The 27,344-nt window shown below is 38.1% G+C and overlaps 1 protein-coding gene across 2 annotated transcripts in view; it reads right to left on the reverse strand.

The window, feature by feature from the left end:
• LOC131671708 (disks large 1 tumor suppressor protein-like) overlaps positions 1 to 27,344 on the reverse strand; it is a 1,979,893-nt gene that overhangs the window by 599,731 nt on the left and 1,352,818 nt on the right. The gene's annotated exons all lie outside the window — the stretch shown is intronic.

Genomic DNA, 27,344 nt, shown 5'->3' on the forward strand with positions numbered 1-27,344 from the left:
TAAATGGATATAATACATAAATTTCAAAAATTATATTCAATATTTCACATTATAGAATTAACTCACTTCTATTAATTTACAACTAAAAATAGAACTAAAAGAGATTCGGTTAGTAATAGAGTTAGGTAAAGAAATGTGTTACAAGATATCATAAAATTTATTATTTTTACGATACAGAACTATTTGCCATTCAATTGGTAATATATTATATTGTTGAACTTGCTTAATTAACTTAAATATTCATTGATGAGTTTAACAACAAAATATAAAGAAAAAGTAGTAATTTTGACACATCCTCCTATCTTACTCATAAGATGAAGTTTCCAACGATCCTGATAGTTAATATTTCGTCATCATGTAATCTGTATCTAATTGAAATCGGAATTCACCGTTACTGATATGATTCTGTGATGGCGGGCCATATGATTTCAACTTTTAAATTTCAAGGAAATAATTTTTTCTTAGTATTAAGACCAACGGCATAGTTGAAACCGTTTCCCATAAGCTATGGGATCCAAGTCAAGTGTTGCAGGGAAATTTTCGTTGACATTCTCCAAACGGCAATAAAATCTATAGTCTAAATTTATGTAAGCGTGCATTCCCTATTTTTATTATGCTCTTCCGCCCCTCACACCCTCGCACTTACATACAAAGCCTCCGAACACGTGGGCGCCGAAATGCCGATAAGAGAAGAGGGCCATAAAATCGCGTCAATTAGAAATTAGGCATTAGAAATTATGAAATAATTTTTTTTTGAATTTGAATATTTTAACATCCGACATCTTGGAATCGCCCCGGCTGAGATTTAACCGGCCGACTCGAGCGGTGGGTGCTAGATTTCCAAAGGCTCGACTGCAAGCTAGTGCATAGGAAGAGTGCTTTGCACCATGTCCCAGATGCACTCTCGCGCGAGTTTGAGGATGAGGCAAAGTTCGGCGAATTTGCGACAATCAAGGACTCTTGGTACCTGCAGAGACGCCAAGAAGTCCGAGAGCGGCCGAAGAAATATAAGAATTGGAATGTAGAGGACGACCTGCTATATCGCTATATGACCGACTATAATAATAATTATATATTGATTAATCAACTATATAATATTGACTATATAATCGATCCGGTTATCAATAGCGAAGACTGCTGGCGAATGGTTGTTCCGCTCGAATATCGAGAAAGTGTTTTGTAGGATGCCCATTGTGTACCTTCCGCCGGACATTTCGGACAGGATAAGAGTGGTTGTTTGAGAGAGAGAGAGACATAACGAGTGGTTTATCGCACGTTATAATATATATATATATAATTTCATGATACGTTGTATTAAAGCATGCTATAATTTTTTTTTAGGATGACAGCATCTAGTAATGGCTCGGAAGAAGGAGAAGAAGAAGAAGAAGAAGAAAAAGAGGAAGAAGGTGAAATTGAAGAAAGCGATCGTGTATGCTAACCAGAAGAAGAGGTTTCACGCGAAGATGCGTATAAGGCTGCACTGACACTCTTGAAGTTTCTTGAGAATGATTGGGATTCTACGCCAGGCCAAATCAAAAATATCCAAAATCTTGCAGATCATTACTAACTATAAGCCAATTTGAGTTTTTCATAATTTAATTTTGATATTTATGTGATTTCTCAGTTCCTATATGTGATAAAAAAATATCTAGTTTGTACAATGAAAATAAAATAGATTTTTATTGATTTTTTACCAAACGCGTTGTGTATTGTGATTTTTATTGAAAACGAGACGTGATGAAAAAAAATACCAGTATGTAATTTGCAATTGCTTATAAAAATTATTTAAACGAATTAATAGATCTTTTATTTATAAAAACTAAAAAAACCATTGGTGTTATTGGTTTTTCAAAATCGGTACTTTTTAAAAAATTTTGAATTGTTTATAATGATTTTACACTAACAAATTAGAATCTGACAAAAAAAAACGCGATAGAGAATGTCTTAGATTTTCTCGTCAAACCAATTGATGCTTTTAATTTTTTTAAAGAAAAAAAAATTTTCCGATTTATTTTTATAATAAACAAAATTTTTAGCGATTTATTTTTATAATAAAAAAGTAACAAAAATATAAAAAAATATGGTATTAAAAAAAAGAAGTATTTCGTTCGTTCATGTTTTACAAAGAAATTAAATAATTAATTATTGCCTATACATATGTAGAAATCATAAATAAAATTTATTTGCGTTCAATTTTTTAAATTATCAAAAAAAAGTTGACTATCATATTAATTATACTTTGTTGTTAACGTATGAATTTTGTTTAATATAAGGAGCAGCTGCTTATTTTGAACTAACTATTTTTGAGTGCCCCAAAGGGCCCACGCGGCAAGCTACAGTATGCCCATACCTGGCCATACGCTCTGATTGGCTGCCGCTCACCGAGAAGTGCCGGGGCGAGCTACTCCCGAGAGCGAGAAGTGCCGGGGGTTCGACTGTATATATATATTATGAGTTAACCAAACATGTTTTGAAGTTTGGACCACATAAAAAGCAATTGATTAATCTTGAGTTGCCGTATAAATATACGTACACGCGCCGCATATCATTCCGTTAACGTCGTGTAACGTCGGCCCGTTTAATTTAGCGAAAATGTTTTTTTTGTGTGTGTTTAATATGTGACTTAGATTTTAATTTGGAAATAAGAATAAGAAGAACATTCAGCAGAAATAAAAAAAGTGCAAGTTTCAAAATCAAAACAGATGCTTATTGGTCGCCCGTTTTTCCAAATTTTACTTCAAAAAATCGTAAAGATTTTGTTGCGTAGGTTTAGATATAAAGTAATGGAGCAGTGAAATTTAAACTACATCCTGTTACACGATTTCTTCCAAAAGTTTCCACTTTTAGAAGCTAAAAATTTATCATAGGAAAGAGAATTCGACAATAATTTTTAAATAAATGAATTAAGAAAATAACCAAATGATAGGAAAAATTCGCAGCTCCCTAAAACCTCCCGCACGTTTTGTGATCAAAGACGTATATTCAGCACAATTAATGAAAATATCCGAAAGTCTTGAAACTATTTTTCCTAAATAAGTTAGAAAATTTAATAAATATTCAAGAGACAATTACATAAATGAACAGTAGTATATTAGTCCATTATGCGAGACAAATTAAAATCGTATTTGTAGAAAACAAAATTAATTCGAATAAATAAAATAATAAATATAACCTATTAACAAATTTGTTTTTGTATTTAAGTTATACAAATTAATTGTGCAGAAATTAAATAAATCAAAGGGCCAACAAAACTCGAAAAAACAATCTCCGAACAATAAATTAATTAGATAATTCACCCTCGATTATATATTAAGTTTCATGTAAACGACTTTAGTTAAGTTTTATGTAACCGATAAATAAAGCACAATTTCTCCCTTCTCATTCTAGATTATTTAAACAACAAATTTAGTTAATTATTTAAGTTACAAATTATAAACACGTGGAATTAAAGATTTTCGAATAAAATATGTTCTGATAGTATGTAAGCCGTGCTATTGTTAAGAATGATCCATGAACATTTATATAATAAATAAACTAATAATTATAAGTTAAAATTGTAACGAAAATGGTACTTGGAGAGCCATCTAACGAGGTAGGACCCATACACTTGACCGCACGCCCTCAATTTCCACCACACCCCCGAACCAATTATAGGATCCGAAAGCCGAGAGGGAAAAGTGGAAAGATCACAGTCAGCCAATTAAAAACTGCTGCCACAAGCGAAAAAAGGGCAATCTAGTTTAATCTAGTGCCAGTTCCAGTTCCAAATAAAGGTAGGAACCCATCTCTCCTAGTGCCAGAAAGCTACGTCAAATAAAAAAAAAGTAAGTTAAAACAAAAAATTTTTTTTTGCTATCCTATCTTTCCTCTTCCACTTTGTGCTAACTCAGCTAATCGAAACTCGAAAGATTTAAGTCTTTGAGAAATATTTCAGCAAAATCTGGGATATTTTTCTGTAAGACAGCCGCGCCGTTTGAGAGTCAATTAAATTAATTTTTTGTGACAATTCTAGCAAGGTCTGGGATATTCACATACAAGTCCCGATTCCATTGGATCATGGTGTTCGATGAAAGACTTGTAGTCTGAAATTTTTCATTTAACGCGAAACGCGAAATAGAAAGCTCTGATTCTCCAATTGCTCATCCCGGTTTAGGCGTACGCACGCAAATCAAAAAGAGCACCTGAAATAACGTCCGCCTCAGACGTTCCTGAGATAGTGACCCGGACGTCACATAAAATTTTTGGAGACCCCGGAGGGATGTGTTGGAGTAAAAGAGCTTTGTAGGATTCTAACAATCTCATACTTTCCTGTTTTCTTTTTTTATACAGAAAGTAGAATTACCTTAGGGAAAGAATATTAAATCGAAAGTAACAAAATTGAAGTAAAGTAATAAAATTGAAAAAATTGCAAAGATTTACTTAATAAAATTGAAACAGTTAAAACTAAAAAAAAATATTATAATAGAAACATTTGAATCTAAAATAAACTGAAAACAAAAATTGAAAGTTATACTAAAACTGAAAATCAATAAAAATTGGAAAAGATGTTATAAGAAATTATTTGAAAGATAAACGCTAAAAGAAAAGTGGAGATATTGTTTAAAGATAATTTTTTTTTGTGTGACAAAATATTGAGATAGAAAATTTCCATTCTATTTGAAAATTTAGACGTTAAATGGAAAAATGGAAAATTAAATATTGAAATTGAAAGACATTAATAATTATAGAATTTGAATGAATTGTAACGGGGTGGATTAGCTAGTACAAAAAGAATTTATTAAAGCACAATCTCCCACGATGCAGAGCTAACCTCCACTCCGTTAAACACGTATAAGTATACGTGTATTCGCCTTTACGTTTAATACTTTCGTTTTAGTATCTTCTTTCCAAGTCATCTGACTTGTGACACTCGATCTATCTTAGGTGTGAGTGACCTAATGCTTATTACACCTAATCCCCTAGATGTAAGCGGTTTAAAACTTAATCCATAATAGATCCGTTAAGCTAATTGGAAACGAAATGACGTAATGCAACGAATAAAATTAATAACGTTTAAGACTAAAAAAATTACAGTCTTTGATGGGCCGAAAGACTAACGCACGCGAATAGGATTTTACAATTATTAACAATAATACGAAGAGAGAGAGAGAGAGAGAATTCTAAACTTTGTCGCGAAAATTAACGCCTGACACGCATACAAAATAACAGTCGCGATAGACAAAATAATCGTGCTAGTATTTTGTCTCTTAATAAAAAGGGAGGTGCACCTACCCTGCGGTGTAATTACGGTGATTAGCCGTAATTGATTATCCAGCAAAATCAGAGGTGCTCCTGCGGGAACAAGCTGCGCTGCCTCACTCGAAATATTTGCTGTTGCTCTGCTACTGCTTAATTGCTGTTGCTGTGATGCTGCTGCTTTTAATCATCTTCCTTGCTATCACTTGCGCACATATTCAATATCCCAGAAAACAACTTTTTTAGCAAAATCGGCGAAACACCGTGAAAACTAATTAGCGGTACTTTTGCAAGTAACAGCTGAGGCTTAACTGAAACTTTTAAACTCACGCGCGCCCTCTCTCTCTTAGTCGTTCGCTCTAGCGTCGCGAGTATTACCAAATCGCGAACTGATCGATTAATTGAATCGACTACCGTTGCAGAATCTAAAAATTGTGAAATTGAGAAATAATGAAATAAATTAAAATAGAAAATAATTGAATTGAAATTAATTTTATATTAATAATTATAATAAAAACGGAAAATTGCACGTTAAAAATCAATTAGATAATAACTTTAAAAACCAATAATCGTGCAATCTAATCCTTTTTCTGCTTTCTGTTATGCCACCGTTCATAGAATTTAGCAGTGTTTCATACGACTTAATAGATACAGTAGACCAAGTTGTAGAGCATATTGTATTAATAAAAGAGAGTCAGAATTCGGTAATAATTTGGGTAAATAATCACAGTATCGATATTACGAAGATTAACCAGAATTGTCGTAGTCTAAGTGCATGTGTTGCAAAATTAGAATTAGAAAATAGGAATAAAATTAACTAGATAGCTCGTTTAAGACATCTCTACGTTAATCTGATCGAAGCTAATACAGCTTTAAAAAAGGAATTGAGAAAACTTAGGAAGCGATCAAGAATCAGGGAAAAATCTCGAAAAATGGAATCTCGAACAAAGTTTTAATCCAAAAAATTACGAAATTAACTTTAAAATTAGAAAATTTTAAATTGTAAATTAATATTAGTAATTCGTTCAAAATATTTTTAGAATAGTAATTTTATTAAATTAAAGCTAAAAAGCTAAGAATAGTGTTAGCTTTTTCATTTGTTATTTGATTAAACTTAATACTTAACAATTTTTTTTTCCTCCTCCTCTGTTCGATTTTAGTGAATGCAGAAAATCGTCCCATTAAGAAGAAGTTGACTAAGTGTCAACGTAGAAGATTAGCGAAGGAGATTCAAAAGCATCCCGACGCTTTACCCAAACGTATTTACGAAGCCGAAAGGAAGAAACAATTTCAAATAAATAGGGAACGGAAAGACCTAGATTTGAGGATAAAAAATGTATTAGCCGATAACAATGCTTTAATTGTAAACACGGCAACGATCCGTATTACTGTAGGCTTTGTGTACGAACATTGAAAAACTAGGGCCCATCCCGAAGAAATCTCTGGCCATAACTAACCCATGCGAAGCAATCAAGGTCCTACAACCCAAGATAAAGAATCGTAGTAAGGTGGAATTAAAGAAGCTACATGAAGAATTGTTTGCTCCGGACGGAAATATAATAAAGAAAATAAAAAAAGGAAAGGAAGGAAAGAAGAAAAGAGAGGAAGAAAAACTAAGGATAGCGAAGGAGATAGAAAATTTAGATAAGAGAATTAAATTTAAAGAAAAAGAAATTCAAGATTTGCTACAAAAATTAAAAATAATGTTTTTTTTCGAATAAATCATAGTTAAAAAGAATGAGTCCATATTACTTTTTTTTATAAATTATACACCTACCCAAAAATAAATAATTAATAAAATAATAAACATCTCTTCTTTCCTATAAATATATAAGAATATATTTTTTTCTCTTTCTCCTTCTCTTAATGAATAAAAAAGTACCGGGTGATAAACGATTAACGCGTAGCCAAGGCCGAAATACATCTACATCTTGGACGGTAGGTATTGGTTCAGAACGGCTTAGGCATTCCGACGAATTTGTGCAGGAAAAATCTGAAGACAAAGAAACTATAGCCCCATAATCCAATTTTAGCGATCATTTATACCCTGACCTTCATAAATTAAAGATGTTTAACGAAGAATTGGATACTTTAAATATAGTATAAATAGCGAACCAGAAGCGTTAATAGGGAGGTCAGCTCTAAACAGTCGATTAGGTTCTAGAGAATATTTAAGCGACGTCACTATAGATATTAGTGACGAAGTTCTAAATAAGTCTATACGTGAAAACCTCTTTGGAAAACCAAATTCTATTAAAATGGATCAAGAAATACAAAGGATCGTCAAGCAAACCATTCAACTAAAAGATGCCTTAAATGTTGTATCCAACTTCAATGGAAACCCTAACCAATGGGTACCATTCACAGCAGATTACAGGGAAGCCTTAAATACGAGGTGTGTTCAAAAAATAACGAGAATTTTCGTTTTATGAAAAAAATATTTATTTATTTATCTACATTAATGTTGTCGCCTTCAAAGTAGTCCCCTTCGGATACAATACACTTATGCCAACGCTTTTTCCAATCCTCGAAACACTTTTGAAACTCGATCTTTGTAATAGCTTTTAGCTGTTTCAGCGATTCGCTTTTAATGTTATCTATGCTTGTAGAACGACGGCCTTTTAATGTTCTCTTTATTTTTGAAAATAGAAAAAAGTCACATGGAGCCATATCTGGCGAATATGGAGGCTGAGGCATCGTTACAGTTTCGTTTTTGGCCAAAAATTCACGAACAAGCAATGAAGTGTGAGCAGGCGCATTATCGTGGTGCAAAAGCCATGAATAGTTTTGCCACAAATCCGGGCGTTTTTTTCGGATTGCTTCACGCAAACGACGTTGAACTTGTAGGTAGTACTGCTTATTGATTGTTTGACCTTGTGGCAAGAATTCATAATGCACTATGCCATTAAAATCGAAGAACACAGTGAGCATAACCTTCTCATTCGACCGTACTTGTCGAGCCTTTTTCGGTCTTGGCGATCCAGAATGCCTCCACTGGGACGATTGAGCCTTAGTTTCGACATCATATCCGTAAACCCATGTTTCGTCACCTGTTATAACACGTTTTAGTAGTTCTGCATCGTTATTGACTTCATTTAGCGACTCCTGAGCAACTTCCATTCGCCGCTGTTTTTGTTCGAAATTCAACAATTTTGGAACGAATTTTGCTGCCACACGTTTCATACCCAAAACATTCGAAAAAATTTGATGGCATGAGCCAACTGATATGCCAACATCATCAGCGACTTCTCTGATTGTGATTCGGCGATCGTTCATAACCATTTCTTTCACTTTTTTCACGTTTTCATCGGTTGTTGATGTGCTTGGGCGTCCGGGTCGTTCGTCATCTTCAACGTATTCGTGGCCATCTTGGAAACGCTTATACCACTCATAAATCCTTGCTTTACTCATAGCAGACTCACTATATGCCTTTGTTAACATTTGACAAACTTTACTACACTTTATTTCATTTTTTACGCAAAATTTAATACAAATTCTTTGATCCATTTTTTTTCACAAACGAAAATCGCCGAGCTCGAAAAACACGTCTAACGTTAGCGGCTGCCACTTAAAAAGTAAGCAATGAATATTGCTGAAAATTTTATCGTACTTCAGGGGCATGTGTACCAACATAATAAAAAAAAATTTTATACAAGCGGACTCTCCAAACCCGCGAAATTTAAAAATTCTCGTTACTTTTTGAACATACCTCGTATGTTGCCTTCAAGTTGTGAAGAAGATCTTGTGAAATTAATAAAAGGAATATTAAAAGGAGACGCAAGATCAACAATTGTTGGCACCAATTTTCAAAATGTTAACGGACTTATATCTGATTTAGCTGATATTTTGTGCCACCTCAAACCATGAATCAACTGTTAGGAGAACTAGGAAATGAATACCAGAATGATAATAAAAAGGTCTTAACGTATGCCAACAGAATTCACCTATTAACCGCTAGGATAATAGATGTAAAGAAAAGACAAGACAATATCGATTCCACAAGCACCGATGAGAAAAATGCTTTGGAAGAAAATGTATTTGCATGCTTTAAACGTGGCCTAAAACCGGAAATAAAAATAAATCTTCCACCAGGAATCAATGCCACCAATGCCTTAAAAGAAGCTATCAAAGTAGAAAAGGAATTAGAATTACAGAAAAATCTAAGAGGAAAAGTCATCTATACTTTATTATTTATTTACAACAGATTATTTACAACCAAAGAAACATATAAGAATATGCCAAATTTGTGATGAACACGGACATGAAGCTTTAAACTGCAACACGTTCGTAAATAAACAAAAATTGTGTAATTTTTGTATAAATCCAGGACACGATACAAACAGTTACTTTTCTAAAATAAGGTTAGATAACCTAAGTTGCTAAATATGTGGGAAAAGAGGACATAATGCGCGCGAATGTAAATCGAGGTTACAATGCCAAATTTGTAATGAAACGAGACACACTGCTAAAGATTGTAGGAATAGAATCAGAACACAGACTACGCATGAAATAAAATGCCAGTTATGCAATAATTTAGAACATAGCGTTCAAGATTGTCGATACCTAGGAAGGACGCAAGTTATTAACGAAATCACATGTGAACTATGTAATAACAGGGGACATACAGCAAAAGACTGCAAAAGTAAAATCCCCAATTTTAACAGTAATCAACTTCTACCTAATCAACCTCCTCTTAATAGATTTGACGGATTCAAAAGAGAATACCTTTTCGGCAAAAAACGAGGGCACATAATGGCTGATTGTTATAAAAAGAAATGGTTAAATGCCCAGAATCAGGGAAACGACAAGTCGTCCTGTGTAATTCCGACACAGAGGACGAATATGACTCGGATAGACAACAGCGAAGAATCAGAGGATATTTAACTATTCCTATAATTAATCAAACTCGATTTGCTGCCAAAGTACCCATTATAAGTGTCACATTTTTTTAAACCATGTATGATACAATACTAGACAGCGGATCAGAAGTCAATATTATGAAGATTGGAGTAATATGACATTATTTAGAATATGTAGATATGACTAAGAGACACACATTGAAAGTCATTAGCCTAGAAAGCTTTCAAACTGTAGGAATAATTACTCTCCATATATATAAAAGAAAGACTAAATTTCTAATAGTTGAGGATAATTTCCTAATTCCCTGTGATATAGTATTCGGAGCTAGTTATCTTTCATCCAACAAAGTTATTCTTGATTTCGAAACCCGACAGTTCATTATACCAGATAGAACAATAAACTTTAAAGAAGTCAGAGATTTAGTTTATACGGATATCTGCTGTGTGTACAATGTCAAAGATGAATAAAAAATAGACCGAGTTATTCCAAGAATCGAAGTGAAGAATCCACCCACTGGCTCGAAAGAATATTTCTTAATAGATACAAGATCAGAATGTAATTTGATTAAAAAGGGTTTATTACCACGTGGCAAGACTATTGACAATTCACTCATCATTAACCTAAAAGGAATAGGTAGAAATATGTAACTGACTCTGGGAATAACAGAAATGAAACTCTTTGTTACAGATATAATTTTTTATGTAGTTGAAGATGATTTTGAAATGGTTCATGCTGGAATATTAGGTGCAGTGTTTTTCGAAGATAGCAAAGCGAGAATAAATTTCAAAGATAATACTTTTGAAGTCAAGAATTTTTTAGTGCCACTAATCGTAGAAAAATCAGACAAGAAACTCACGCCGGCAGAATTCGACAAATAAATACAGGAATTGATCCCTATAGAACTACCAAGTTTTACAATACGCCATGTGTTTACGATATCTCAGAGCGAAACCTTTCAAGATCTTAACATTGAAGAATTTGACGATGTCGATTTCCACATAGCCGAGTTATACATCGAAGAAGAAACAAACAATGTTGGAAAAAAATAGAAGATCATCTAGATTTGAGTCATTTGGATAATACAGAAAAAGAATATGTAGTGGACTTAGTAAATAAAGTCGCTGACGATTTCTATTTTCCAGGAGACAAATTACCAGGTACTGAACTAGTAATGCATGAAATACATACCATTGATGACATTCCCATGAAGTGCCAATAATATCAGTTTTCACATGCAATGAAAGATAAGTTTAATTACCACGTTGACAAATTATTGAAAACTGGTATCATTAAGGAATCTATAGTAATTCACCGTATAATATACCTGTGTGGATAGTCCCAAAAGCTACAGACCCAAACGGCAGAATGGCACTCGACATTAGAGAGCTCAATGAAAAAACCGTAGTCGACTCTTACCCTATTCCAAATATCACATAAATATTTGACCAAGTAGGAGGAGCTAAGTTCTATTCCTTGCTCGATCTCGCCATGGGATTTTATTAAATTAAGATGCACCCAAAAGACGCGCATTAAACAGCGTTTAGTACCCCTTTTGGTCATTACGAATTTGTGCGTATGCCATTCGGTTTAAAGAATGCACCTGCAACCTTCCAACAACTTATGGATACCTTATTACGCGAATTTCAAGGCCTCGATTTGTTTGTTTGTCTTGACGATATTGTCATTTATGCCAACAGTATTGACGAACACGATCGAAAATTTAAGTTATTAGTTGAGAGATTAAGGGAAGCGAAACTAAAATTACAAATTAATAAGTGTAAATTTCAGCTATTTAGGGCACCTTATAAGTGAGGATGGCCTAGAAGTAGATCCTAAAAAAGTTGAAGCCGTACAAAAATTTTCACGACCAAAAATCGTTAAAAATGTTCGCCAATTCTTAGGACTAGCTGGCTACTAAAGACGCTTCATCAAAGAGTTTGCCAAAATAGCTACACCATTAACTAAATTATTACAAAAAGATACAAAGTTCGAATAGAATGAGAAAGCTGAAAAGACATTTGTTGAATTCAAAGAGATGTTAGGTAACGCACCTCTTTTACAATTCCCTGATTTGTTCAAAGAGTATAACATACGTACCGATGCCTCTGGTACTGCTATCGCTGGAATATTATCCCAAGGCCCGATCGGATCCGATCGTCTTATTGCATATTTTTCTAAAGTTTTGCGTGAATCAGAACTAAACTATGAAGTATATGAAAAGGAAGCCTCTAGCGATCATACAGAGTGTCAAAGCTTTCAAATCCTATGTATATGACAGGCCTATCCAAATTATTACCGACCATCAACCATTAATTTGGTTCGAAACAGCAGTTTTAAACACACGAGCGCAAAAATGGCGATTTTGGCTATCACAGTTTAAGTTCAAAATAATTTACAACAAAGGAAAATCTAATACGGCGACAGATACACTTTCAAGAAATCCAGTAGGTGTATATATTATTGAAAAAACACCTCTACCTCAAGTTTTTTTGTTGCGCCTGTCCCGAAACGTTCGCCCGGGCAGCCGAGGGTTGAGTGCAGCGTCCACCGCACTCGAACCTCCGGTGCCATCGCCTTGCCGTTCAACCGGGTTTTCCTGCCACGGCCGCGAGACGTTCACCGCAACTTCTTCTTTCAGGGAGGTACTCTTCCTTCGTTTTTTTCGCGTCCGCGACCGAGCATTCTCTGACCGCGCGACTGAGACGATTTCAGCCTTTTCCTCCACCTCCACCGCGGCTGCATAAGCAGATCTCTTCCCGGATCTCGCGGCGCCTTTATAAGCTGCATCAGCCACCAACATACGGTCGGGGGCCGGCGGCGGCCGCCAGCGCTTCTCTCGGTCGCGCTGCAGCTCATACTCGCAGCCCTCCCGTTTTAATTCTCTCATAGACGAGAAAGACTTCCCGTACAGGACTCTCGCGAATATCGGATGTAAGCCCTCCTTGCAGATGCTCACCTGCCTCTTTTCCGACAGGAGACGGTCAAAACGCCTAACTATAGACTGGAACGCGTTGATGTAATCGCTCAGGGACTCCCCTTCGGCCTGCGTGCGTAGCTCTTGGTATAAATCCGATTGCTTCCGATGCTTACTAAATTCCTCGTTAAAATCTTCTAAAACCTCGTCGAGGTTATACCAATTAAACTCGTTATTCCGGTACCACAACGCCGTTTTCTCCGAGAGTACCACACCCACCGCTTCCAAGATCTCATCATCGTCTAATCCGTAAAACCTTTGACATAGCGTTAATTCTCTCACGAATTCGTCAACGTCCGCGTTACTCTTCCCGCTAAACTTGAGCGACCAGGCACGGAACGCGCTCACCGCGTCCGCCGGCCTATCTCCTATATACCGACCCGGTGCACGGACGCTCGCTCTTGCCCGACGTCTCGCCTGGCCCACTCTGTACTACTTGGGCGCGCCCGTCATCCGTATCCGAGCCCGATGAGTCGGTACTTTCTTCCGCCCCAGCTCTGGCTCGCGTCCTATGCCGCGCGCGCTCTTCGCGGTGGTCATCTGCTCCGCCATCGATTCCTTCGTCCTTAATCCGGACCGTTCGCCTTTTTCCGCCTAACTCGCACAAAATTTCCAGGGAAACCTCCTTCAAGCTTCTAGCCAGGTCCGCCGGCTCTCCCGCTGCAATTGGCGTGCTCGACTCTTGTCCGACGTTAATCGGGACTTTGCTCGCGGCCTCGCTTACTTCTTCATCCGAGAAGAATTTCTGCTCGTCTTCTCCCTCCGACTCCGCTTCGCTAACAGTAGAGGGGGACGGTTCTTTACTCGGCGGTCGCGTCTACAAGGCTCAAGCAGCCATCGGCACGGCGGAGGCCCGTTGCGCTCGCCCATCGGCCTGCACTCCCATCGCGACCTGCTCTACTCGATAAAGGTTGTTAGCGCTACCTGACAGGATCTCTCGGACTTCTCGACGCATCACTAAACGCGGCAACTGCGCAATCGAGCCCCACACCTGACCTAGGATGCCAGGCTCATCCTCCTGCGCATAATACCGGACACCGGGATTTTGAGCCGGCTCCTTTTCGCTGCTCGTCGTCAACATTCCTTCCACCGGCGTCAAGTCGTCTGTCTCTGTTTGTCGGTCACCCGAACTAAGTCCGACCCCTCGGCTACGCCCCGCTGCGCGATACAGTTCTATGTGTCGTGACGCCGCGCGCGGTCGGCCACGACTCCTCGCGGGCTCGACCGAGTTTACCGTTCGCCCCTCTCCTGCCCCCTTGCCCTCCACCATTCCGGTCATCACGATTTTCCGCGATTCCTCATGGAGGATACGTTCGGACGTCCCTAGGACAAAGCCCAACGCGAAGTCTCCAAGAGCTAACGGTGGATTCAACTCAGGTCTTTCGCGCGTGGTCATATATCGCAGCATGCGATCCTGCAGGTCCTCGTACGTGCCACTCACGCTTAACTGACTCCTCTGTAATAGAGCCATAAGCTCAGTCGATGAGGTCGCGGTGATGCGCCGCTTCAGCGTTCGCACACCTCGATCCTTCAAGATGTCGCGAATCACGGGATGTATCGGTCGCGGGGGCGGCATCGTGACGTCCCCGTTCTACGACACCTCTTGGCGCAAATGATCCGTCCCTGACGCGAGTCACCGGCAAGATCCGTGACCTACACCTGCAATAACGTGACCCAAACCTTTCGGTACAGATACGCTGACCCTATACAAAAACGCTTTCTACAATTATTCAGGTGCGGCTTTACGCACATTTTGTCGGACTATGTAAAACTCTATTCGAGAAAGTTGCGGATTAACGCAATTCCTTCTCGTACTAGGTACACTCGGCGGATTTACGCCAAGTGTTTACTCTGCGTGTTCGAAAGAACACCCATCCAGGCCCAAGCACAGCGACCACAGTAAGGAGTGATGTTTGCTATCAAGTAAAATTAAAGAAGACAATCGTTCACATTCAAACTCGGTATTTCGAAGGCCCGCGCGACTCTTAGCTTGCCTCGATTCCACAACGACAAGCGCCAACTCACGCTGTTCGGTCTTCGCGCGACTTCGACGCACGTTTTCTACCCAGCCTTTGTCCTCTCAAATTTCTCGATTTTAAAATTTCACAAGTGCGTTTCAATCCGCACTCCGTTCCTCTCAGCCCATAAATTGCCAATTTTTCAGCTTTCCCCACAAGGGATTCCATGTGACACTGATGATTAAAATCAAACGCGTTTTGGGAAATGGTAATTCGCACGAGCCATGCAAGAGCCCGTGCCCAAGCGCCGTATCACAAATTATTTTTAAAGGTGAATATAAGGGAGGCTCTTTCGTTCCTCTGAACGATGACGATGGGCCTCATCACTAAATTGGCGTTTTGGGCTTCGGATTGAAAGGAAAGGAATGATGGGCGCACACAATAATCACTCACGATAACCGTTAATAATATTTATTCTCTACGTTTAACAATAAAAGAGCGACGACGCAAGTTCACATGTCGTCCTCAACGGCCACGTGCCTGCGCTCCTGCGGACAATCGCACGGGGGCACGGTACGATGATTTGAGAGGGTTTCAAAGGAGGGACTCGATCTAATTGTGGAATTCCCCATGCTCGCGGAAGATCGCGAGCACTTCGCCGACGCGTCGCACACTCGCAAATAGAGAGAGAAAGAGAGAGAGAGACCTGGTAAAGGCTACTGGCAGGAATCGCTGCTGATGCTGCTGGCAGGAACTGTTGCTGAAGCTACTGGCAAGAAATGCTGCTAATTCCGCTGCAGACAGGAAATGCTTCAGGGACTGCTGGCAGGCTCGTGACAGGCTCGGATAGATTCTAGATAGATTTAGCAAGGGTCGTTGGAAGTCCTCTCCGTGCTTTGATCTGCTCGTCGTCCTCTGCTTTCTTTGTCTGATTTGCGTTCTCTCACGTGCTCACGCTCGGCTGTCAAAATGATCCGTCTAACTCAAAATCTCGGTTCGAACTCTCTTCCCTAATCGTTCACGCGTCGGCTCGAGCAACGCCGGCGGCTTCGCTCTCGCGAGTGGATCGCCGCGGGTCACTCGCGCTCGCTTACTCTCTACTCGCGACGCGTCATTCTCTCTCTCTTCTTCTTGCTGTAGCCGCTCTGGCTCCCAATTGGCTCTCAATGACGATGCCCGGCTCAGGTATTGGTCCTGAAATAATGAGGTGCGAGCATCGGTATCGGTTCGTAATTTTCAAACGCTCGCCAGGGCAGCAGCGAAGGAACGAGGCTGCGAAAGAGAGAGAGAGAGAGAGCGAGCCAGACAGGGCACCGTCACAGCTGAAAAACGATTTATACTAAAAAATTCATTATCTTCTATTTGATTTTTAAGTCACTAATTTTTAATTTCAAGCGAGCCATTTTGCGACAAAACCTGTACAAAATTTATGCGAATATCGAAAATAGCGTTGTAGAGGCTACCAACCGTAAAAACATGCTTCTTTCGCAAGTAGAAATTCGCTCATCGCTGCAGCAAGAAGGAATTTCAAATTCTACCTTGCTTATTAGCGTGAGCACTGTTTGGAAATAAAGACTCAGCATTTACCTCAGATCTGATTTCATTATTAGCCCTGCTATTCTCCTCCCTACAAATACGACTGAGTATTTGTTGCGGCGCTATTGGACCTTTGCCTTACAACAATACATAACCGCATTTCAAACGGTCCGTCGAAGTAGCGAATTACATAGATGATTCTATGTTTGCTATTCAATGATTTCGTCAATAGCAATTTTAAAATACACGAACGACTGTTATTATGGTCATATCAAGTATACGAACGATATGAAAGCTACCATACATTATTTTGATACTTCTGATTTTTTTGTTAGCAGCACATTTAATATATCTAGAGTCAATAAAAATACTGTTGGTTTTATGATAGATAAGTGCAACGGTTCGTACACGTAAAACTACTCGTTTTGGGAAATGGTATTTACATCCATAGCAAGACATACATACATTCAAGCACGTTTGAAAATAAAAATCAATTGTATGAGTAAAATTAATAATTAATAATTAATAATAAATAATAATAAATATCTATGTTATCTATGTTTATGAAAAATGTATGGAAATTAAAAATTAAAAAAAAAAGAAATATATTTAATCATTACATTTATTTAATACCATATACGTATAATCTTTATAAACATAACTATTATATGATTCATCAAATCCTAATCATTTTACATAATAATGATCACTATGTTTTCTTACAATTGTTTCTGTCAAATAAATATCAGGATTGTTTTAAGTAATTCTTCCTCATAAAATCCATCGGCGGTAGGTTTATTGTGAGTCTTTCAACCTGTAAATAAATGGAACTATCTTGATGATTCGATCAACTGTTAAAATTTCCGTTAATCAATTTGATGTATAATTTTTCTCAAACATCGATTAGCGTTTGCTTACACGTACTTTGTCACCAACTCTGAAATTTGCACGTTTCATTAGAGGTCTTTGAGGGTTTTTTGCAAACAAATGATTCACTATTTGAAGAACCTTAGCAGTAGTTCGTTTAATAGGTTTAATTCCTATTTTTAGATGCTTGGAATTGTTGTATTGTGAAACTAGATTATAGAGTATATCGAACTATTTATGATTATCATTCAGACACAACTGTTTCAACACTTTACATTTTAAAGTTTTATTGAATCATTCATAAATTGATGCATTCAATTTATTGTAAGTAAAATACATATGAATTTTATATTTGGTCATTAAACTTTGTAACACGTACGTGTAACACGTACGTTAATAATTTAAGCCCGAACAACGTTGGGCCACAAATTATTTAAGGAGGAAGGCTCGGAAAGCGTACTCGCTTCGTCGCAGAAAATTAACGAGGGCTATGTCGTCCAGCAATCTCGATAATCGCAGCTTAACTAGTTACAAGAGAGAGACAGGTTGCCCAAATAAACTCATCAATTCAGATATTTTACACTTTATTACAACAACAATGTACATACGACGTTTGACGTGTGCGTCGGACGAGTCCGGGCTAAGTCCGTTCTGTGCGAATTAACGCACAGGAGAACATCACCTTACAACTTGTTCCGCGAATTCCGCGAGGGCGATGCGAATTCACGCATGCAGCCGCTCGTCCGCGTCCGGCCTATACGATGCTCGGAGAGAGAGAAATCGAAGCGCGCACCGAGAAACGAAAAGGGTACCTGATCTTAGGAGGGAGCGCTGCTGCGGAAGTTCGCGTCCACTGGGCCAACGATGTCGTCCTCGGAAGGTGGAATTTTGGGTGGATGCAGATGGTCCTGTCCTCCTTTTCGATTCCGTTCACTAAATGACGATTAACTTATTACACGCACTTCTCGGTCACGAGGCTCAACTCTCAAATTAATTGCTGGTCAAAGCCACACTGACTGCGATCCTGCGCCTTCCGCGACGTCTTACGCGCCCCTCCCTATCAGCACCCAAAACGGCCGAGCGCCGCCGGCTACGCACACACGTGCGACTCATGCCGGCGACACTACTCCTCTCTCTCCTCCGTTCCCCGCTCTCGCTCCATCCCTCCAACGCCAGGCATCTCCGCCGATCAGGAATCAAACCTGCAACAAAGCCACGTGCGTCGATACTCGGTTTTCATCAACCGAGACCGATGTGGTAGCGGCTCAGGGGAAGGCACGCGGAAGAGAGAGAGAGAGGCGAACAGGGCGATCGAACTCAACGATCGATTCGCCCGTCACAACTTTCAAAATCTTTATTATAAAATTTAGGACCATTGTCAATACAAATCTTCATTGACACAAGTATAGTTCTTTTACAAGTATAGACTCCATAGACTTTGCAACATCTTTACCAGTTTTTTGATGACCTGCAACGCACCAAGTATACTTTGAAAAACAGTCAACAGCACACAAAATCTTACATCACGCAACGTATGTTTCCTAGAAGTTTTATTTTAAACATTACACATATAATTCTGAAATTCAAGCTCTTGAAAGAGACCAAATTTACGCGAGCGTTTGTAAAAACTCTCAGACTTACATAAAATCTATATCACTAATAAACACTTTTCGGATGTAGCAAGCAATTGCTACCTCAACGTCATAGTAATTTCAAATTTTGAATATGATTGATATAATAAAGACGATATTAAAAGCCTTGCATTCGCTTATGCAGCAGTTCAGAATTAAAGCTCCGTGCACTCACCTGTTCGTCAATTCGGTAACTTACATATTATTTGTCTCGTTAATTCTCGCTATAAACGTGTTTGGACATTTGTTATTTTTTAATAAATGCTACTTAGTAATTTTAAAGTTATACTTGATTATTCCAACATCACCAAATCTGGTTCGCAGACGTATTTAATGACAATCTTCAAGGTAGCATAATAAGCTATTATTTATTAAATTTATTTTTATCAGGATTCACAAGTCATTAATTATTAATCATTACATTCAGAAATAAAGTGAGCCTTTCCCTATTAGATAAATACTGGAACATGTTGATTATTATTAATTTACTAACAACTCATAACAGTTAGTACCTAGTTTGGTACCTAGCTATTTAAACAAATTTTTTTTTTAATAAATAATTGGAATAAAAGTTAAATAACGTTTGCAGCACCAAATAATAGAGATAAATAATATTTTATAATATATAATATTTTACTCTTTCTCTATAAATTTATTTATAAAAGTACAAAGTCTACTATACAAGGGTGGTCCGATAAGTACTTAGCCTCACCGCCCGATAGCGCCACTCTCGCAAAAGAAATATTCTATCACGTAGTACAACCTTCTCGATGGTTACTGTCAAGATTTCAGCCGGATCGGAGTTGTAGTTTATTTTTAAGAGCGTGTGGAAGCAAGTGTGTCCGTTGATTTTTGAAAAATGGAAAAAGAGCAGTTTCGGTCAGTGATTCGGATCTTGTTTTTGGAAGGGAAATCGCGCAGCGAAATCAAAAAGCGCTTGGATGCTGTGTACGGTGACTCTTCTCCTTCGATGGCGACCGTCAAAAATTGGTTTAACGAGTTTCAACGTGGTCGCACGTCGATTTTTGAAGTGCCACGTCCAGGTGCTCCGAAAACGGCTACCACGGAGGATAACGTGACAAAAATTCACGATCTCGTATTGGCAGATCGACGATTGAAGGTACGCGAGATAGCTAAGATCGTAGGCATCTCAAAAGACCGTATGAGTCATGTGCTGTATGAAATTTTGGGCATGAGAAAGCTGTCGGCGCGATGGGTGCCGCGTTTGCTCATTCCGGACAACAAACGCAACCGTGAGACAACTTCAGAGTAATGTCTAACGCTGTTTAAGCGCAATCCGAAGGAGTTTCTGCATCGTTTCGTGACAGTCGACGAAACATGGATCCACTGGTATACACCAGAGACCAAGGAACAGTCGAAACAGTGGACTTTACCCGACGAAAGTGCTCCGAAGAAGGCGAAGACTGCCCCATCGGCCAGAAAGGTGATGGCCACCGTTTTCTGGGATTTACAAGGTGTGATCTACATCGACTACCTGGAGAGCAGCAAAACGGTCACAGGGCTGTACTATGCCGAATTATTGGGCCGATTCGACGTCGATTTGCAGAAAAAACGGCCCCATTTGGCAAAGAAAAAAGTGCTCTTCCACCATGACAACGCACCGGCTCACACCTCCGCCGTCGCCATAGCCAAATTAGTCGAATTAGACTACGAACTGCTGCCCCATCCATCGTATTCTCCACATTTAGCCCTGTGCAACTTCTTTTTGTTTCCAAACTTGAAAAAGTCACTCGCCGGACAGAAATTTGAGTCGAATGAGGAGGTAATCGCTGCCACGGAAGCTTACTTTTCAGACCTCGAGGAAACGTATTTTTCAGACGGGTTAAAGAACTTGGAGCATCGCTGGGCCAAGTGTATCGAACTAAAAGGAGACTATGTTGAAAAATAAAACGCCACTTTTCCAAAATTTTCGTTTTTCTATTGTAGGCTAAGTACTTATCCGACCACCCTCGTATATAGGCATCACTGTTGCTGCTATTAGGGTTGTAGAATCAATGAGTGCACTGACGTTGCGGCGCATAGACGAGTGCGGCAATGGTGGCGCTAGTGTAGCGTACACACGCATATAATCATATTTTAACAATGAGCATAAACCGCAAAGTCATTGCTAAGAAGAAAAAAATGATAATAATCTCAAGGTCAAATCGGATTTCACAGAAAGGTTGCCCCCATTGTCCCAAACAACTGTTGTCTGAACAATTTTTTTGTACAACGCCAACCGTCGAAAGTTTCGGGGTGGTTCTTTTAAAATGGGACACCCTGTATATACGAAATAAGTCATGAACAATGAAAGTTTATCCATGAAACGGGAATTTATAAATATGATAATGTTCATACTATTGCAAATCTGAAAGTACAAGGTCTGTTCTACCGACCTACATCAATTTTTTGAAGCTTAATTTAATCTTCGTCATCCGGGGGTGGCTTCCTTATAAGTAATCCCTGTTTGATTGAATAAAATGCTTATATCAATGTATGCACTGATTAAAGCACTCTTGAAAGTCAGAATTCAGGATCGCCTTTAGTGCATTATCGTATTAGTTTGAATAGTCTCTTTATCGTCGAATCGATATCCATTAAGCAGCATTTTCAATCGAGGAAAAAGCCAAAAGTCGCAAGGAGCTATATGGAATTGTATGGAGAATGGCGAAGCTGTACAACACTGTATTTCAATAAATACTGTTGCACAAGGTTTGATGTGTGCACTGGAGCATTGTCGTGATGAAGAAACCAGTCACCGGTTTCCCAAAGTTGCGGTCGTTTTCTTCTGATTGCACGACGCATTTTTTTCAAAACTTCAACGTAGTACTCTTTATTGATTGTCCGGCCTGTAGTAGCATATTTGTGCTGCACAACGACTTTATAATTGGAAATATCAATCAACATTAACTTAATGTTGCTTCGACTTTGATGGGCTTTTTTCGGTCGAGACTTGGATGGAAACTTTCACTGCAAAGATTATTGTTTTGTTTCAAGATCATAACCATAAACCTATGATTTATCACCAGTGATAACCTTTTTAAGAAAGTTTTTATCACTATTGATCATTTCCAGATTGTCCTAAGGGATTCTAATCGAAGGTTTTTTGCTAGTCTACGAGTAGTTTCGGGATAAATTTGCACATACGAGTCATTCCCAAATTCTTGGTTAAAATTCTCCAAACAGTACTTTTTGGTATTACAACTTCATTTCTAAGTTCTTTCACAGTCAAATAATTATCTTGTTCAATTACGACACGCACACGCTCGACATTATCCGACGATGTTCCCGTCAAAGTTTGACCAGAATGAGGATCACTATCAAGAAATTTGCGGCCACTTTCGAACCGCCTATACCATTCTTCTGAGACAAGAACCTCGTGCCCCGAACATTACTAACTAGCCGTCAAGCCGCTGCAGCGCCACCTGCCCTCCTAACACGGTAGCTGGCGCCCAGATAAAAATAAAAGCTGCATACATCGGCTGACTGTGCCGCTGGCGGCGGTCGAGGCCGGAAAAAGATTGACTACTACTACTTTATTTTCCCCTCCCCTTGTCTCGTCGCACAGATCACAAGTTTGTCATCAAAATTTTAAAATTTAAATTGGTAGATCTAATACGTTGACGAAAATTTCTGAAAAACTTTTAATTTTGAAAAATATAGTAGCTTTTTGACGCCGCTGAATGTCAATTTATAACCATATTTGCAAAATTCATAATATTGAATCTAATATGGTGAAAAAAATTGACAATGAGAGTGGGATGTGTGATTTTTGTAGAAACTTTTCACAAAAAGTTTTTACAGATAATTTTAAATGAAAAAAAATTTAATTTTTATTTATTTTTATTTATAGTTATTAAATTTATATAAAATTTATAATATAAAAATTTTATTTAATTAAATGTGTCGACTTTCTATTGGATTGTCGAGTTAATAGTGTAACAATAATATTATAAATAAAAGATAATAATAAACAATAAAATCGGAATGGTAATAATATGGATTTTTAATAAATTTTAATTGTTTATTTTCAGCGGGGATTACAAACTATTAAGAGATTAATAAAAAAATTTTGCTGTAAACGTAGTTAAACCTTTTGCTATTTTTAAATAAATATTTCTTAGTGATTATAAAGTGAGACTTACTTATTCCAAGATCACCCGGCCTGGATTATAGACGTATTCAATGACAATCTTCAAAATATTGTATTAAACTATTATATATTACATTATAATGGGGGAGGTTATTTAACAAAAATGGGAAATTTATTTAAGCACAAACTCCCTCGATGCAGAGCTAACCGCCGCTCCGTTAAGTACGTATAGTTTTACGTGTATTCGCCTTTACGTCAGATGATTTCGTTTCAGTGTCTTCTTTCCAACTGAGTTGAACTCACTCACTCAATAAAAACTACAGTCTTTTACGGGCCGAAAGACTAACGCACGCGAATAGGATTTACAATTAATTATTAATATTCGGTGAGAGAAAATTACCGCGAAAACTAACACTCGGCGCGAATACAAAAAGATTCAAGATCACGCTTGACAAAATACTTTCGAACGTATTTTGTCACGCAACAATAAAGGGAGGTTTACCTACCCTGCGGTGCAATTACGGTAATCAGCCGTAATTGTTCAAGAAATTGTTTTCTGCCAACGGTTTCCTCCTCAGTAAGGCTGAACTGGTTCTCCTCGCTATCGAACTGCTCTTGATTTCCTTGCTGCTTTAATTACTGCTGCTGTGATGATGCTTCTATGCTCACTCACGCACGTTTCGATTATCCTAGGAAACAACTTTTTATTTGACAAAACGGCAAAACACAGTGCAAAACGAATTGGCGATATTCTCACGAAAACAGCTGAGGCTTAATTGCCTACTTTCAAACTCTTGCGCGCCCTCTCCCTCTCTTAATCGTTCGAACTAACACGCAAGTAATGGAATCGCGAATTGAATCGTCTATCGTTGCAGACCTCCAAGTCCTGACTATCCGGGCAGGACAAATACCCGCGATTCGCCGCCATCAGGAACCTGAAAAGAAAAGAAGGAAAGGAGCCAAATGAATTTAAGCTTCCCTTCATTATTATGGCTACTTTATTAGCCTTCAGGGCCTACATCATCTTTTGGCTACACCTGGCGCTCGATGTTTCGGGTAGTGCCAGTGTGTAGCTTTCTTCGGGCACCGCTGGGAGTTGGTCACCCCGGGCTCCCCGCATATGTAGCAGCCCCTCATCTGCGATTGAATTAGCAGCTCCCACGGCCGTAGATAATGATCCCATCAATAGGTCGGATTTGCCGGTATCTGCCCCAACCAAGAGAGGTCGAGGCCGACCTCGAAAGGTTCCAGAGACGGTCATCGGCCAAGTAAGAGGTAACAACTCTCTCTTAAAGGAATCTAGAGGGAGAGGTAGGCCTCGAAAGACCGTGCACGTCGTACAAAGGACAGTTGGGCCGATAAACCCGAACGATAACCGACGAGGGCCAGGGCGTTCCAGTAAGGAATAGCGAGGGAACGCATAACTCGGTGGGATGCGGCATTGGATAGGTTTTTCATCGCGCAGGGAGTTTTATCCGAGATTTTTTTGTTTTGGATGTTACAGATGGACCAGAGAATCGGCGTGGAGGAAGAGACCTTCGAGGTGGTCACGCAGATGTTGTTAGATCTGCAACTGGGCCCTGATGCGACGTAGTTAATAGAAGATCTGCGGAGCTTCGCCAGGGTCCAGTTGGAGGGGGCCACCCGAAGGGAGCGTAACAACGCATCGGTGGCAGACGTTCTCCGGGACGCATCGTGGATCGTCCCGAAGAAAGCTTCCAGGGACGCTTCGACATATTGACCGCTACGTTGAATCGACTACCGTTCCAACATTTATTTTTATCTCCATTTACAACTCATAATTTATTGATCATTGTATTCAAAAATAAATTGAGCGTTTACCCCATTAGATACATAATGGTATTCGTTGATTATTATTAATTTAATAACAACTGGTAACAAAATATATTTATAATTTTTATTTTTTTCTCCATAAGATGTCATTCTAGTAAGAACAATTTGCCATGTTTCATAAATTTCTCGAATATCAAATGATCTTCGTGGATAATTACGACGAACTGTACCATGAAACTCATTCGCAATTTCTGTAAAGGAATAAGGGTAAGCTTTTCATTTACATTTTTTTTCAAACTCAAAATTCTTCTTTAATAATATATATTTTTATACTTGGTAGTCGATTCGATTAATCGATCAGTTCGCGATTCATACACTCGCGATGTTAGTTCGAACGACTAAGAGTGAGAAAGGGCGCGCGAGAGTTTGAAAATGGGCAGTTAAGCCTCAGCTGCTTTTGCGAGAGTACCGCTTATATAGTTTTTTGCACCGTGTTTCGCCGTTATTTGAAAATCGAAAGTTTCCTGGATTTTCGGTGTGTGCGAGTGATAGCAAGCAGTATCCCAGCAGCATTTAAAGCAACAGCAACAACAGCAGCAGATATTTGTGAGAGAGGCAGCGCAGCTGATTCAAGGAGCACCGTTGATTCTCTTCAACAGTTACGGCTGATCACCGTAATTGCACCGCAGGGTAGGTGTAGCTCCTATATATTGCACGATAAAATACGAGCGAGAGTATTTTGTCTATCGCGAGCGTTATATTTTGTATTCGCGCCGAGCGTTAGATTTTCGCGGCAAAGTTCGAATTCTCTCTCTCTCTCTCTTCGTATTATTGTTAATATTTGTAAATCCTATTCGCGTGCGTTAGTCTTTTGGCCCGTAAAAGACTGTAGATTTTTATGAATTAAACATTATTAATTTTATTCACCGTTTACGTCATTTCGTTTCCTAATAGCTTAACAGATCTATAAAGGATTAAGTTTTAATCCGATTTTGTCTAGGGGATTAGTCGGATTAAGCATTAGGTCACTCACACTTAAGATAGATCGAGTGTCACAAGTCAAGTGATTTAAGATGAGTTTAACTCGGTTGGAAAGAAGACACAGAAACGAAAGTATCAAACGTAAGGGCGAATACACATATAACTATACGTGTTTAATGAAGCGCGGTTAGCTCTGCATCGTGGGAGTTTATGCGTTAATAAATTCCCTATTGTACTAGCTATCCACCTCGTTACAATACTTAATGCTGAAATGTTATTGTTGATACTTATCTATTTTTTTTATTATCAGTATATATTGATTGATTAGTAATACTTATTTCATAAATTTTTCACTTCTAAACATTGATGATTATACAAATTTTTTCCAACGCGTTGCTAACAACTTTTTGTAAAACTATCATAGTGTCTTGTAACTCAGCAGCATTAAAAATCACACAAAGTCTCTTATTTTCTGAATGAAATTGGTCATCGTTTCTCAATTTAAATCTTATACCAGATGAAGCACGAATAGAGTCTGTGCTAATAAACTGATGTACGAAAACATCGATAGTCATGATGATAATTAACTCAAAATCAAAGTTTCGTTCTTAATATAATATCTCAGCTTTTCAGAGCTCTCCAAATATAGATTAAATTTCATTAACATGATTTTGATTACCAGCTGATGTTTCTGCAAGTAATAATCTAAATTGTTCTAGGAGCTTATTAAGATCATCCTAATGAATATAATCAGTACGAGTGTCATGTCATGCAATTTTATATGTTGTCGAACAGAAAATTCTTTACCACTTCTCCTCTAATTTTTTGGTATATTTATTGATAGAGTATAATGCTATGAAATAGTTGTAATATTTTTTATGTACATTAATCTTCTTTATAATTCTACCATATTCACTTATGTCATTTTACATTATTATAGAATAATTAGGCTTTTTCTTGAATAACATTTCTACTTACCCACTGCTTTGATCATAGCTGGCATTGTCTATAATAATTTTTTTATCTTCAAAACTTATTCGTTTATTATCAACCATCAAACGATTTTGATGTTTGCTTACACCATAAGCTATATCTAATGATGTCTGATTATTTTCCAATAACACCAAGAACTTATTTAGAGAATTACTTTCAGGAATATGATATACTTCATCATCATTTTTATCTATCACGGTAGGGTTTGTCGCTAAGTCCAGTCCAAAAAATTCTTTCTTGGTCAAGTCTTTTTTCGAAAAAGATTCCACTTTTTCATAACTGTCTTTTTCATCATTAAAGACTTTTCTGTTTCCTTAGATTCCAATAATTTCTCATCTTTTTTTCATTTTCACATGTTTAGAAACTAGTGGTTCATTAGTCAGTTTTTCAAGAGGTTTTATAATTGGTTTAATGTCTCT

The sequence above is a fragment of the Phymastichus coffea genome, unplaced genomic scaffold (genome assembly GCF_024137745.1).
Source record: "Phymastichus coffea isolate CEN01 unplaced genomic scaffold, Cenicafe_Pcof_1.1 PCOF00010, whole genome shotgun sequence".
NCBI lineage: Eukaryota > Metazoa > Arthropoda > Insecta > Hymenoptera > Eulophidae > Phymastichus > Phymastichus coffea.